Here is a 12,178-nt window from a genome sequence, read left to right as displayed (position 1 = left end):
TAATAGTCACCCTAATGGGTATGCAGTGGTACCTCATGGTGGTTCTTAGCTCATTTTAATACCAGAACAGTTGGCTTTGGGTAGCAAAAATCATCAACTCAATATCAGCTTCTGGTCATTGGTAAATAATAAGCAAGATTTCTGGCAGTAAGTTTATCGCTGCTCTATATTTTTGTGACGAGTTTAAGTGAGAGCCTTACCAGTGCCCAACAGTGGGGGCCCCGTGAAGATTTCTGAGTAAGACGGCTCTTCTGTTCAAATCCCACCTCAGTTACTCTATGACCTTGGACAACTCAGCACACCTCTCTCTGATCTCAGTTTTTTCGTCATTACCTTGCAACTAATAACCTCTGTCTTGCACAGCTAGAATTATATTTTCTCTGCATATTTACTTATATTCCAGATTCTTAGTTTTAAATATTTGATGCTTCATATCTTGCTAGCTTGTTTATATAGTTAAAACCTCATATGCTTTTGTTGACACAGTATCAATAAAAAGAACTGAGAATGTGCACATGTTGCTTTCCCTGGTAGCTAAGCTTAAGAGAGGTGATTAATTAAAATACAAGTCCCTGATGTCTGATCATATCATTTCAAATCCTAACTCCACCACCAGTCAAGGTATGACTTTGGAAAGTTACCTAAATTATTAAATGTCTCTGGGCCTCAGCTTCCCAATCTGTAAAATAGGTATAATAATAGTTCCTATACCTTTGGGTCATGGGGGTTAAGTTATAACATTACCTCAAGCTCTTAGTTATCACACTTATTCTTTTTTTAATTTTTTTTTTAACGTTTATTTATTTTTGAGACAGAGAGAGACAGAGCATGAACGGGGGAGGGTCAGAGAGAGCGAGACACAGAATCTGAAACAGGCTCCAGGCTCCGAGCTGTCAGCACAGAGCCCGACGCGGGGCTCGAACTAATGGATCGCGAGATCATGACCTGAGCCGAAGTCGGCCGCTTAACCGACTGAGCCACCCAGGCACCCCTATCACACTTATTAATACACATTAAGGATTATTATTAGATTCCATTTCAACCGCAAATTGTAAATGTTAGTGGATCCACTCTTGAAATATCCTTTCACTGAAACTTTTACATTTCACAGAGGAGATTCTAGTCGGGATACATTAGGACACATTGATCAAGAATGCTGCTGTCTGCATTTGCAGCCCTCACCTACCTTTCCCAGACTCTTGGGTGCATAGGAACTTTGTATCAATCTAGGTACCCTTCTATATAGGTAGGGCAAGCTCTGGGGCCCTGGTCTTCTCTCCGTATGCCTAATGGTAGAACTCATGGCATTGTGCTTTTTGTATAGTACAGTCTACATTTTTAATCAGCAAAACAAGGCCAACCATGGTCTTCTTCTGAGGACAGCATTTTTGCTCAACCATAGTCCAAACTTCTCAGGACTATGTATAATGAGCGTGACTCATTGACTTCTTCTTCCCTAAATGAAAATGCAAAGCACAATATCAACCTCATTCACTCATCCATTCATTTCGCAAACCTTTCTCAAGGACCTGTGCCAGGCACTAAGAAAAATATCAAGACACAGCTTTAGCCCTCCGGGAGATCTGGAGACTGACAATCAGCACAAGGCTGAATCTGGGAGGACGGGGAAATGTTAACAAGGAAGAATAAAAGGGAGGCAGCGTGCTGTTCCAGGTATCAAGAACGACAGGTACAGACGCATGGAGGATGACAGTAACGTGACACATTATGGGAACCTCAAGTGTGTGCAAGAATTGCATCAGGTTGATGCAAAAGTTGGCTGGATCCAGATCATGAAGGCATTTCTGTGTCCTGGTAAGAAGTTCAGACATGAGACCATGCACACTATGGGGGAACGATTGTGGTATTTGAAGCTGGAAATAAGAAAACGGAGGGGATTTCTATGACAACTCTATGGACAAGAGTAAGGCTAGAGGTCAAGGAAACCAAACAGGACACTACAGCAGTAACAGAAGCAAGAAATAAGATTTCTAAGAAGTCAGTGGACATAGAAAGAAGAGAAAGCACTGCATTCTAAATTGGAATCAGAAAGATAATCAACAAGACTGGGTGAGTCATTACATGTACCTGTTGCCTCTAAATTAAGAGTTCTAAGATTATTGAGCAAACCATAAATATCCTCTGACCACATGGGAGTACATCCAACAAGGTTTCAAAAAATGGTCAAAGTGAGAGCAAAATCTATGTGCCACGTAGCTGTCAGATTTCAACCAAAGCTGACCTATTTCAGCATCAGCTACACACCAGAATATTGGAGGCCAACAAGTTCTGTGGAATGATTGTTTAGGAGAAAAGAGGAAAAGCCCACACCTTCAAGATGGTGTAAAGTTTTGCTTCTGTGTTTACAGTGTTACTCGTCCTGAAGGTTCACTTGAGTGTTTAGACATGAAACTAAGGATAGGCTTTTCTGTGTTAAACCTCAAACGTCCCAAGAGTCTATTTTCTAGCGTCTTTAAGCAACTCCCCAATTAACCATATCCAACCATTAAGAATCTGTTGATTCTATTTTTAAAGATGTGAGTGGATATGTTCCTCAACATCCTTGAGTGACCCAATCCAGTTCCTAAGCCTCTTCCCAGGAAGAAAAGCTTCCTCATAACGACTGTAACTCTCTCATATGGCCCGGTGAAACTCTCTCCTCTCATGCTATTTGGAGAGCACTGGAGAATACCTGTTGTACCAAAGGCATTGCATTTGACTGAATCTTATAAGTGGAAATGACTTCTCCCTCAGAGATCAATACAAGGTGAAAGACACTAAATATAATTTGCTGAAAATTACACTTTTCAGGTTCCAGAGCTAATCACTCACCATTTATAAATACATGACTTTTGGCTTACAGTGGAAGGAATAACAACCCTGAACACCAATTCCAGAACTGGCCTTATCTTCAACATTTTCTTTCCTCAGAGTTTGCATATATATTTAGAACAAGGCAACCATTTTGGAGCATACAATTGAAAGACTCACTATTACAAGATAAAATTATCATATGTTGTATGGTAAATCCCTATGTCTAAGAAAGTCTTAGTCAACTAGATAACTGACTCCTTCCATTGGTCAAGCACTGGCCACGTTTTTAGGAGGTCGGGCCATGCATGTTAGATGACTGGAATCCAGAGTTGGAATCCAATGAAACAAAAAAGGGATTAGGAGTGAAATGTGGGTTCAATTCAAGGCTGCCACCAGAAAGGAAGTACAAGCTATCTGTTTCAGTAAAGATGGGTCCATGGAAACTTGGTTTCACTACTGTTCTCTTCGATCTGTCTCTCTCTCTGCTGTATAATCTTTGTCCTCTGGCTGGCTCCACACTTATTCGGCTAAATTACATCGCACGCCCTCCCATGAACTAATCACCATGGCCAACATAATATGATAATCTAATTGATGTAAGCCAATCATGTCCTGTCCCTGAATCTGTGTGTGTGTGTGTGTGTGTGTGTATGTGTGTGTAGGGGGCGTGGTCGATGCCACGAAACCACATGTCTGCCACAACAGAAAAGGGATGGGGCAGATGCCAGCAAGGCGTTGGTGCCCACTGAACAGCCTGCTGAATCAGTTATCAATGAGAGCAGGGGGATAAAGCCAGAGAAAAAGGAAGCAAAAGAATTTGAGAACAAAACAGTCACAGCACAGCATCCGACTCAATTCACTAGGCAAAAGACAACCTCGCACTGAAGCAAATGGCCTCAAATGGTAGGTTGATTATATTCTTCCTGCTGTAGTGGGTAACCAACAATAACTCCTAAGGAGGATTAAAGCCAAGTCTTACATTCATGGCAGTCACTTCCTGATTTTAATTATTAAGAAAAGAACAATGATGGTTATAATGCCAGATAGCTCATGGCAGTAAATCACTGGTCTAGAATAGAAAAAGAAGCATTCACTCTTTCAGGCAACTAATGGACTATTTAGTAAATGTCTGCTCTTAAGGACAAAGTAGAACTCTGAAACGCTAAACACTTCATTAAATAAAACAACTTGTTTCCTAAGAACTGCATTACGTGCTGTGACAAGATGTTCTAGGACTGACTGAGTCTTTCGATAGGAACAAGGAGTTTACATGTCAATGTTGAAAAGGGAAGGGAGAAGGGTCACAGGCTCCAGGCAAGTGCATTTTACAATTACCAAAATCTGAGTGCAAATGCCACTTGTTTTATTTTATTTATACCAAGAAATTCTGCCTAAGAATAAATCAATTAGTAAATATCTTGTGCAGTACTTGCAAGTGGTAAGTACTCAATAAATGTTCATTGAATTAAAGTATTTATTGAGTGCCTCGTAAGGACTGTGACAGGCTCTGATGGTAGTTTAGAAGACACTGTGCATATCCCTGGGAACTCACTCTTCCGAGCTACATGGATAGCATCTGAGGCTCTGCTTGAGGGAGACACGGAGTCATTACATGGGGTGGGCTGGGGGTACTGGGCAGTTTCTGGGCCTGGGAGCAGCTCTGGGCCAAGGCCGGATAGCGATGGATGAACAAATACCCAGCTTCTTGGCCACTCTTGTGAGACCGCTCTGAGGCATGTTCTATGCTGGTGTCTTAGAGGTCTTGAGCAGGAATGAGTCCCAGTTGCCTACAGCACTCACCTTCTCATTAGTATACATTTAATTGGCTACCTTCTCTCCCTTTTCTTGTTTTCCCACTCCCTGCCAATGCTTCCGGGGATCACCTTCTAAATAAAACACCCCCTTTTCCTTGCAACCTTGTCTCATGATCAGCTTCTGGAGGAACACAGCCTATGGCAGCAGTCTTCCTAATATCCATTCTCCCTTTTCCCCTGGCTATCAGAACCCTAATATTTTGAGGAGAGGCAGTAAGCCCATCCCCCAGAAATAGATTATCTGGGGGATATGCCAAACAGGGCAATCCTATTTTCTGTTTTCCTAGCCAATGTTGTAACTACAAGAGGGTAGCATGATCAATTTAGGCAGTGAGAAATAAGCAAAAATCTACTGGAAATTTTCTGGAGAAGCTGTTGTTCTCTTGATAACAAGTTACGGATGCAACTTCCCACTTCCTGCCTTGAATGCAATCGTGGGGCCATTTGACATCTGCTCCAGCAAAGAGATCCATAGCAAAGATTTTGCTGGCCCTCAAAATCACTGACCCACTGAACCAACAGAAGCAATGCCCATTTCTGAGACCTCTTGTTATGGGAGAAATTATAACCTTATATGTTTAAGTCATTGTCATTCAGTTTTCTGTTACATGCAGCCAAAAGCAATCCTAACAAATACTAACACCTAGCACTATGTTAAGGGTTGAAAGAGATCAAGAAGGCACAACCCATATCTCTTTCACTGAGAAGTAAAAACTACGTTACAAGATCATTAGAACCACTTTTGTAAGCTCTAAGAGGACTGATATCATATTTGGCTCAAGCACCTGTTGAACAATTAGTTGGCACAGATTCAAGCACTGAGGCATATTTGAGCTAGAGGGTCCTCTAGATCCCTTCCAATTTCAAGTTTCTGTCATTCCATCCTCTTACCACAGGGAAGGAAAAAAATGAGAGTAATATTCCCAGAGAGGTCCACCGAAGAACAGAAGAAAGAAACGGACCCTGAAAGGTGGAAACGATGTGAATAAAGTGAAATAAAGAGCACCGCAATCAGAGCAAGGGCTTGGAAATATATGCTGTAGAAATAATGCTTACAACTTGAAAGTCTCATAGTAGGAAGCCCTAAACTCGGACAGCCCCCCAATGAAAGGGAAATGCAGCAGCTCTGATGAATCCCATTATAGACCTAGATGCAGCCTTGTTCGCTCTTTCAGAAGAGCAGGTTTCTAAAGAGTATCTGCTATGACTGGATCCAGAGGCTCTTGCTTTTAAACCCTCTTAGGAATCTCAACATCAGCTCAATGGATAATGACAAAAGTGTTAACTTGTGTTACACACCACTCTCCGAAGATGAGACCAGGATGTCATCAGGTGTGGCATTAAATGCCAGCAGAAAAGAAAGTGGAAGAGACTGCTGTGGTGGAATTCAATGACATTGAACCCTGGAGAGAAGCCTGTTGTCATTGCTTGGCATTTACGGCATCTGTAATTTATTAGCTATTCCTGAGCAAAAGCCCTGTGCACTAGAGTCTTTTTTTTTTCTTTAATAAAGGAAGTGAAAGAGGGTCAGAGAATAAGTTCAAGGTAACCAAGAATCTTTTCAGCAGTAAGAAAAACAAATGTTACCATGAGTCTGAAAGACAGAGTTCTGTGGTGGGAAGAAATACATGGTCCTTGCTAATTCTACAGAACCACTGACTTTGTATTACAGTGATAACTAAAATCACTATTGTCTACATTTTACAAAGTGCTGTCACATATGCTACCTTATTCATGCTTCACAAAACCCCAGGAGGTAGAGAAATCAAATATTAAATCCCTGTTTTACAGAGGAGGAAACTGAGGCTCCAGAGGTTGAGGGATCGAGGTCACCTTGCCGGGAAGGAGCTGGAATTCAAGCCTTCAAACGCAAACTCCCATTCTCTGTTCATTCCTCCACACTGCCATGTAACTCTCAGCTACATGAACCTGAGGGCCAATTCTGGTTAGTCTTGGAGTGCCCAAGATTCAGGCCAACACACGGATACATAACTTCTTACAATCTACATAAAGTAATTAATTCACTTACTCATTGAACAATTATTTCTTAAATGCTGACCATGCACCAAGCACCATGCTATGTGCTGTGGATCCTTAGGAAAGAAAAAGTCTTAGGGTGCCTGGGTGGCTCAGTCAGTTAAGCATCTGACTTCAGCCCGGTCATGATCTCGTGGTCTGTGGGTTCGAGTCCTGCATCGGGCTCTGTGCTGACAGCTCAGAGCCTGGAACCTGCTTCAGATTCTGTGTCTGCCTCTCTCTCTGCCCCTCCCCTGCTTGCACTCTGTCTCTCTCTCTCTCAAAAATAAATATTAGAAAAAATTAATTAAAATTAAAAAAGGGGGGCGCCTGGGTGGCGCAGTCGGTTAAGCGTCCGACTTCAGCCAGGTCACGATCTCGCGGTCCGTGAGTTCGAGCCCCGCGTCGGGCTCTGGGCTGATGGCTCGGAGCCTGGAGCCTGTTTCCGATTCTGTGTCTCCCTCTCTCTCTGCCCCTCCCCCGTTCATGCTCTGTCTCTCTCTGTCCCAAAAATAAATAAACGTTGAAAAAAAAAATTAAAAAAAAAAATTAAAAAAGGAAAGAAAAGGTCCTCACAATTCCTTTCAAAGACGCTAAGCATCTTTAAATTACTGTCCTCTTACGTAAGCCAGAATGCCTTTCCTGGAGACAGACTTTTCAGCTGGCCCTGGTAATGGGGGCAAGACCTGCCTTGGTTTGCTAACTTGGATCATCACGAACACAGTGCTCTATAGAGTGAATAAAAAAGAGTGAAGAGAGAGGTCCAGGGACCCAGAAGGAAAGGATATACGTCAGAAGCTCTACAATAGCACCGTCCAATAGACCTTTCTGGAATGATGGAAATGTTCCGTATTTGTGCCGTCCAATTTGGTAGCCACTCGAAATGTGGCTAGTGTGACTGAGGGCACAAATTTTTAACTCTAATTTTAATGAATTCAAAACCACACGTATCAAGTGGCTATCATATTAGACAGCACAGCTCTAGAAACTAACCCAATAGCTGAGACACTGGAACATGTGTGGCATCGCAGGGTAGAGACAGCCATAGCTTCTGTTTATACAGAGTTGGAAATACAATTCCTTTCCCAAACGCCTCATGGAGAGAGAAGTACCTTTCCTTGGAAAACTAGCTTGGTAAGCTAATTGGGGTCACAGAGAGGCTGTGAGAACACGGTTCTTGCACTAGTATGCGGTTTCTGAATCTTAGCATTTTTGACATTTTCCCCTGGACAAATCTTAGTTAGGGATAGGACCTTTCCTGTGCCTTGCGGGATGTTTAGCAGCAGCCCTGGCCTTACCCAGCAGGTGACAGTATCAGACGCGGTCGGGGCAACCATATATGTCCCCAGACATGGCCAAATGCCCCCTTGATGCTCCTGGTTGAGAACCACTACAATAGTCCAAGAAACAAGGCCAAGGCCAAGCTGGTCTGCAGGGAAAAATAAGAATAAGTAGGGTTTACTCTTGGGAAAGAGGAGGAGAAAACAGACCTGAGGATGAGAAGTGCAGAGAAAAACGGGAATAGCCTGGAAGAGGCAAGCATTTTGGGTACATCAGGTAAAGAACCAGGGAGAGTTCCCAGTGTCAGCAGAAGAAAGTCAAGAATAAGAATAAGAAGTCTGGCTCTTCAACGTGGACTTGTTTTCAAAGCTACCACAGAAAATCCTGCTTCATATCCTCCTACACCTGTCAGTACAATTTACTATACTTTACAAATGTTTCTGTGGGTGGGTTTTTGTTGAAATTGAGAAAAAAAAAGCTAAGATGCATGCTTGCATTAAATTATAGACCTAAAGCAGGTACCTGGGCAGATGGGTGATGATGATGATGATGAGGAGGAGGAAGAGGATGAAAGTAAAGCCTGGATTCACTGGACCCTTTTTATGAAGCAGTCCAAGCACACCTTAGGACTCCATCAGGGAAGCGGAACCGCCATGACTGTTGTGCAATAAAAAAAAAAAAAAAATGTTAAAGCAATGAGACCTTACAGCACTGTGGGGAGGACTGGAGAAGTATGGGTCTGGAAAAGGGACATCAAAGGACCAGAGGAATGTCAGTAACAGGGACCGTGGCACAGGCGGACGAGTGGAACTAGCAAGCACATCCCCCAGTGGGGCTGGGATCGCAATGGGGGTCAAGTATGTGGTGGCAGGCCTGTAGTCAGTGGCCTGTAGTCTGGGAATGGTGTGCGGAGTAGGGAAAGGTGGGCATGCTGGAGTCCACGGCACCTTTGGGTCTATCTCTCACCACTGCTGTCTCCCTGACGGCTTTTATCTCTGCAATACAACTTTAGTTAGAATCCTGTAATCAAATACCAAAAAAATCAACTGAAAGATACTCACACATTTATATAAGTAGATATTCATTCAATATTATTCATGAGTGGGGCACCTAGGTGGCTCATTCGGTTGAATGTCTGACTCTTGATTTTGGCTCAGGTCATAATCCCAGGGTGGTGGGATCGAGCCCTGCAACAGGCTCCACGCTAGGCATGGAGCCTGCTTGAGATTCTCCTTCCCTCTGCCTCTTTCTCTTTCTCTCCCTTTGCACCTCTCCTGCTCCCACACGCTCTCTTTCTCTCAAAAAAATTTAATCAAAAACATATTATTCATGAGCATAAAAACATGTTCCCTATTAAAAACCATGAAAAGAATAGAAAGTTATAGTATGGCCATCAAAATTATGTTGTGTTTAAGACTAATGATATGAGGGAAAGATTATCCTATATTCTTAAATGGAAAAGTATATGTGATGTATATGTGTATACAATGATACAATTTTTATAAAATTATTCACACCCACCTAGAAAAATGGCCAGAAGAGAATATACCCACATCCAAGTGGGGGATGATGGATACTTTTTATTTTCCTTTTCCTAGGTTATATTTTCCTCTCAGTGATTATATAACAATAATTTTAAATTGTTTGGTCTGCTGCATACATTATTTTCCATAGGCTTTTTTGTTTGGCCGCTAATGTGTTCACTTTGCTTTATTACAGAAGATACCACAATAAAAATTCCTCACCAAAAAACCCACTTTCTAAGAAACCAACTATCTAAGAAACTCTATTATCATTAAGGGAGTGAGGGGAAAATTTTTTAAATCCTTGCTCATAAATGTCTCAAATGAGTCAAGGGAGCTCTAGAGGTCACAGCTGGTCCCTGTTGTTGCCCTCTGTAATTCGGGAAGAGTGGCCAGGTCAGTTCCCCCTCTGGAGTGCTGGTGCTCAGAGAGTCGAGCTCAGGTAGGAAGCATTACTGCCTTCTCTCCCCCTCTCCCCTGCCCTCCTTGCCCTACCCTTACATGCAAGACTGAGTTTTCTGAGCCAGTCTTCAGTTTCTGGAGCATTAAACAGCAGAGGCCCTTCACCTGCTATTGGGGTCATGTCTGAGTTGGCTTGGCACACTGCATTTTTAGGGAATAAAGGATGGTGAAATACTTCTGGCCAGTCTTTCACTCTTTCTCTCTCTCCTGGTGTCCTAAAACTCCATCTCATTTCACCAAAAAGGAATTCCTTAGGATTCTGTAAGTCTGAGGCCCATTATGCCAGTGGTCATGGTAGAGAAGTTAGGTGTGGAGCAGGCAGACACAGGGCATCGCTGGTTCCACACGGGGAGGTTCATTGGAGATTCGGTTCCACACTGGTTCATTGGAAACGCTGACATGTGGAAGGTGCCCAGGAATGGGGAAAAGAAGAGCGGGAGATTTATGCAGTCAAACAGAGAAGTTTAGAGCCCTGGCCTCCCCTCCTTGCCCACTGACCCATGCGTGATAGGTAAGCATGAGGAAGCTGTGTGAAAGTGTTATGGGCGATCTCCCCTGTAGAAGTGTGATTCCGTTGACCTGGAAATACGATTTCCTATACGTTCTAGTTCTCCAGCAATGAGATCCTCATCTGGTTGCAGGGTCTCTGCACGATGCCAGCTCAGTTTCTCCCTGGGTGACTTGGAATACACATTTGGCACAACTGGCTCAATCATTTCATCCTCTTGCCAGCAGGTTCCAATCATGGCAACCCAATAAATCTTCTGGCCATCTCCATTAATCCCCAAAACGACCGGATAATCCAATTGGCTGCAGTGCTGCTTAGTCACAATGCACATCAGACCATCTGGTGACTCCGTCTCCTCCAAGGGTAGCCCACAAGGACCATCTGCTTCAATGCTCTGTATGTTCGGCTGAAGGAGGCAGAGGTTGAGGCTGACCACACACCAAACAAGTCATTCCCTCCTGCCTTTACACCAACCGAAGAAATCCTGAAATGCACTCGAATTTAGCTGCTCCCATCCTGCAGAACCTGCTTTGCATTCTCAGTGAACACATCGTGATATTCAGAATGCAAATGAAACTTTATGGGTGTCATAACCTTGGCCATTTATTGCAGCAGATTCCGTAATTGCCTGATGCTGCTAATACAGCCAAGACTACGTTGGCGTTGTTTTTTTTTTAAACTTTTGCAGAGCCGCCATGTTGATTAAGCAATCCTGGTGCTTCTTTGCACTATTTCTTAGATTGAGGTATTAGCTAAGATCCTTTTGCATATAAGTAGCCAGAGTCAGTCTCAGCTAGAGATGGGAAGTAAAATTGACAAGAAAATATATTAATTAGTATGCTCAAGTCCAAATAGCACTTATGAAATAAGTACAGTTAACATTCTAAAGGAAAATAGGTTTGCACAAAAATACAAGGAGAGTTAGGAAAGAAAAAAAGTCACTTTAAGACCAACTGGTGGTGGGGGCACTGGGGTAGCTCGATTGGTTAGGCATCCAATTCTTGGTTTTGGTTCACGTCATGATCTCACAGTTCATGAGTTCGAGCCCCACATCAGGCTTGGTGTGGAGCCTGCTTGGGATTCCCTCTCTCCCTCTCTCTCTCTCTGCCCCTCTCTTGCTCACTTTCTCTGTCTCTCTCTCAAAAACAAATAAATAAACTTAAATTTTTTTTTAAAGACCAACTGGTGGCTATAAATCATACCAGATGGTAAAAGTTGGTTCTTTGAATAATTTGAACCACAAGGCATCTACAGTTTGCACTAATTTGGAAGAAAAATCACCCAGCATTAGAATTATCACCAAAGAAGAATTAAGAAAGTCAGGGGTATTATGACTTAGGTGACACTTGTGTGTCAATCAGAAAAAGGTCTCCATTCCTCTAGACCAGTAAAGCTAGCCCTGTCCAGGCATATTCCATTGTCATCTTGAGCTCTGGGGGAGTCATCACCAACTAAAATGTCCCAGGACAACAAATCACTCCTTCTATTTTAATGACACAGTGATACAAGGAGGTGCCTGATTTGGGAATGGAAATACACAGTGTTACTGGAAGGTCCTGGGGGATGGACTTCCCCGAGGAAGGTAGCAGGCAGTGACTTGGATGGAGTTAAAGGAGGAGTTTGAGGATTTGACTAAAAACTGAACTCCATGTGTTTTGGGATGTTCTGGATTACAGGAGAACTGTTCGACCTTCCCTGTCCCAGGGACTGCCAGTATAAATAAATCGGAGTTTGGTTCATGGTCTTTTGCCTCTTCCACC

Source organism: Leopardus geoffroyi, chromosome C2 (assembly GCF_018350155.1).
Source record: "Leopardus geoffroyi isolate Oge1 chromosome C2, O.geoffroyi_Oge1_pat1.0, whole genome shotgun sequence".
NCBI classification, from domain to species: domain Eukaryota; kingdom Metazoa; phylum Chordata; class Mammalia; order Carnivora; family Felidae; genus Leopardus; species Leopardus geoffroyi.
Note: the sequence above shows the minus strand (reverse complement) of the source record.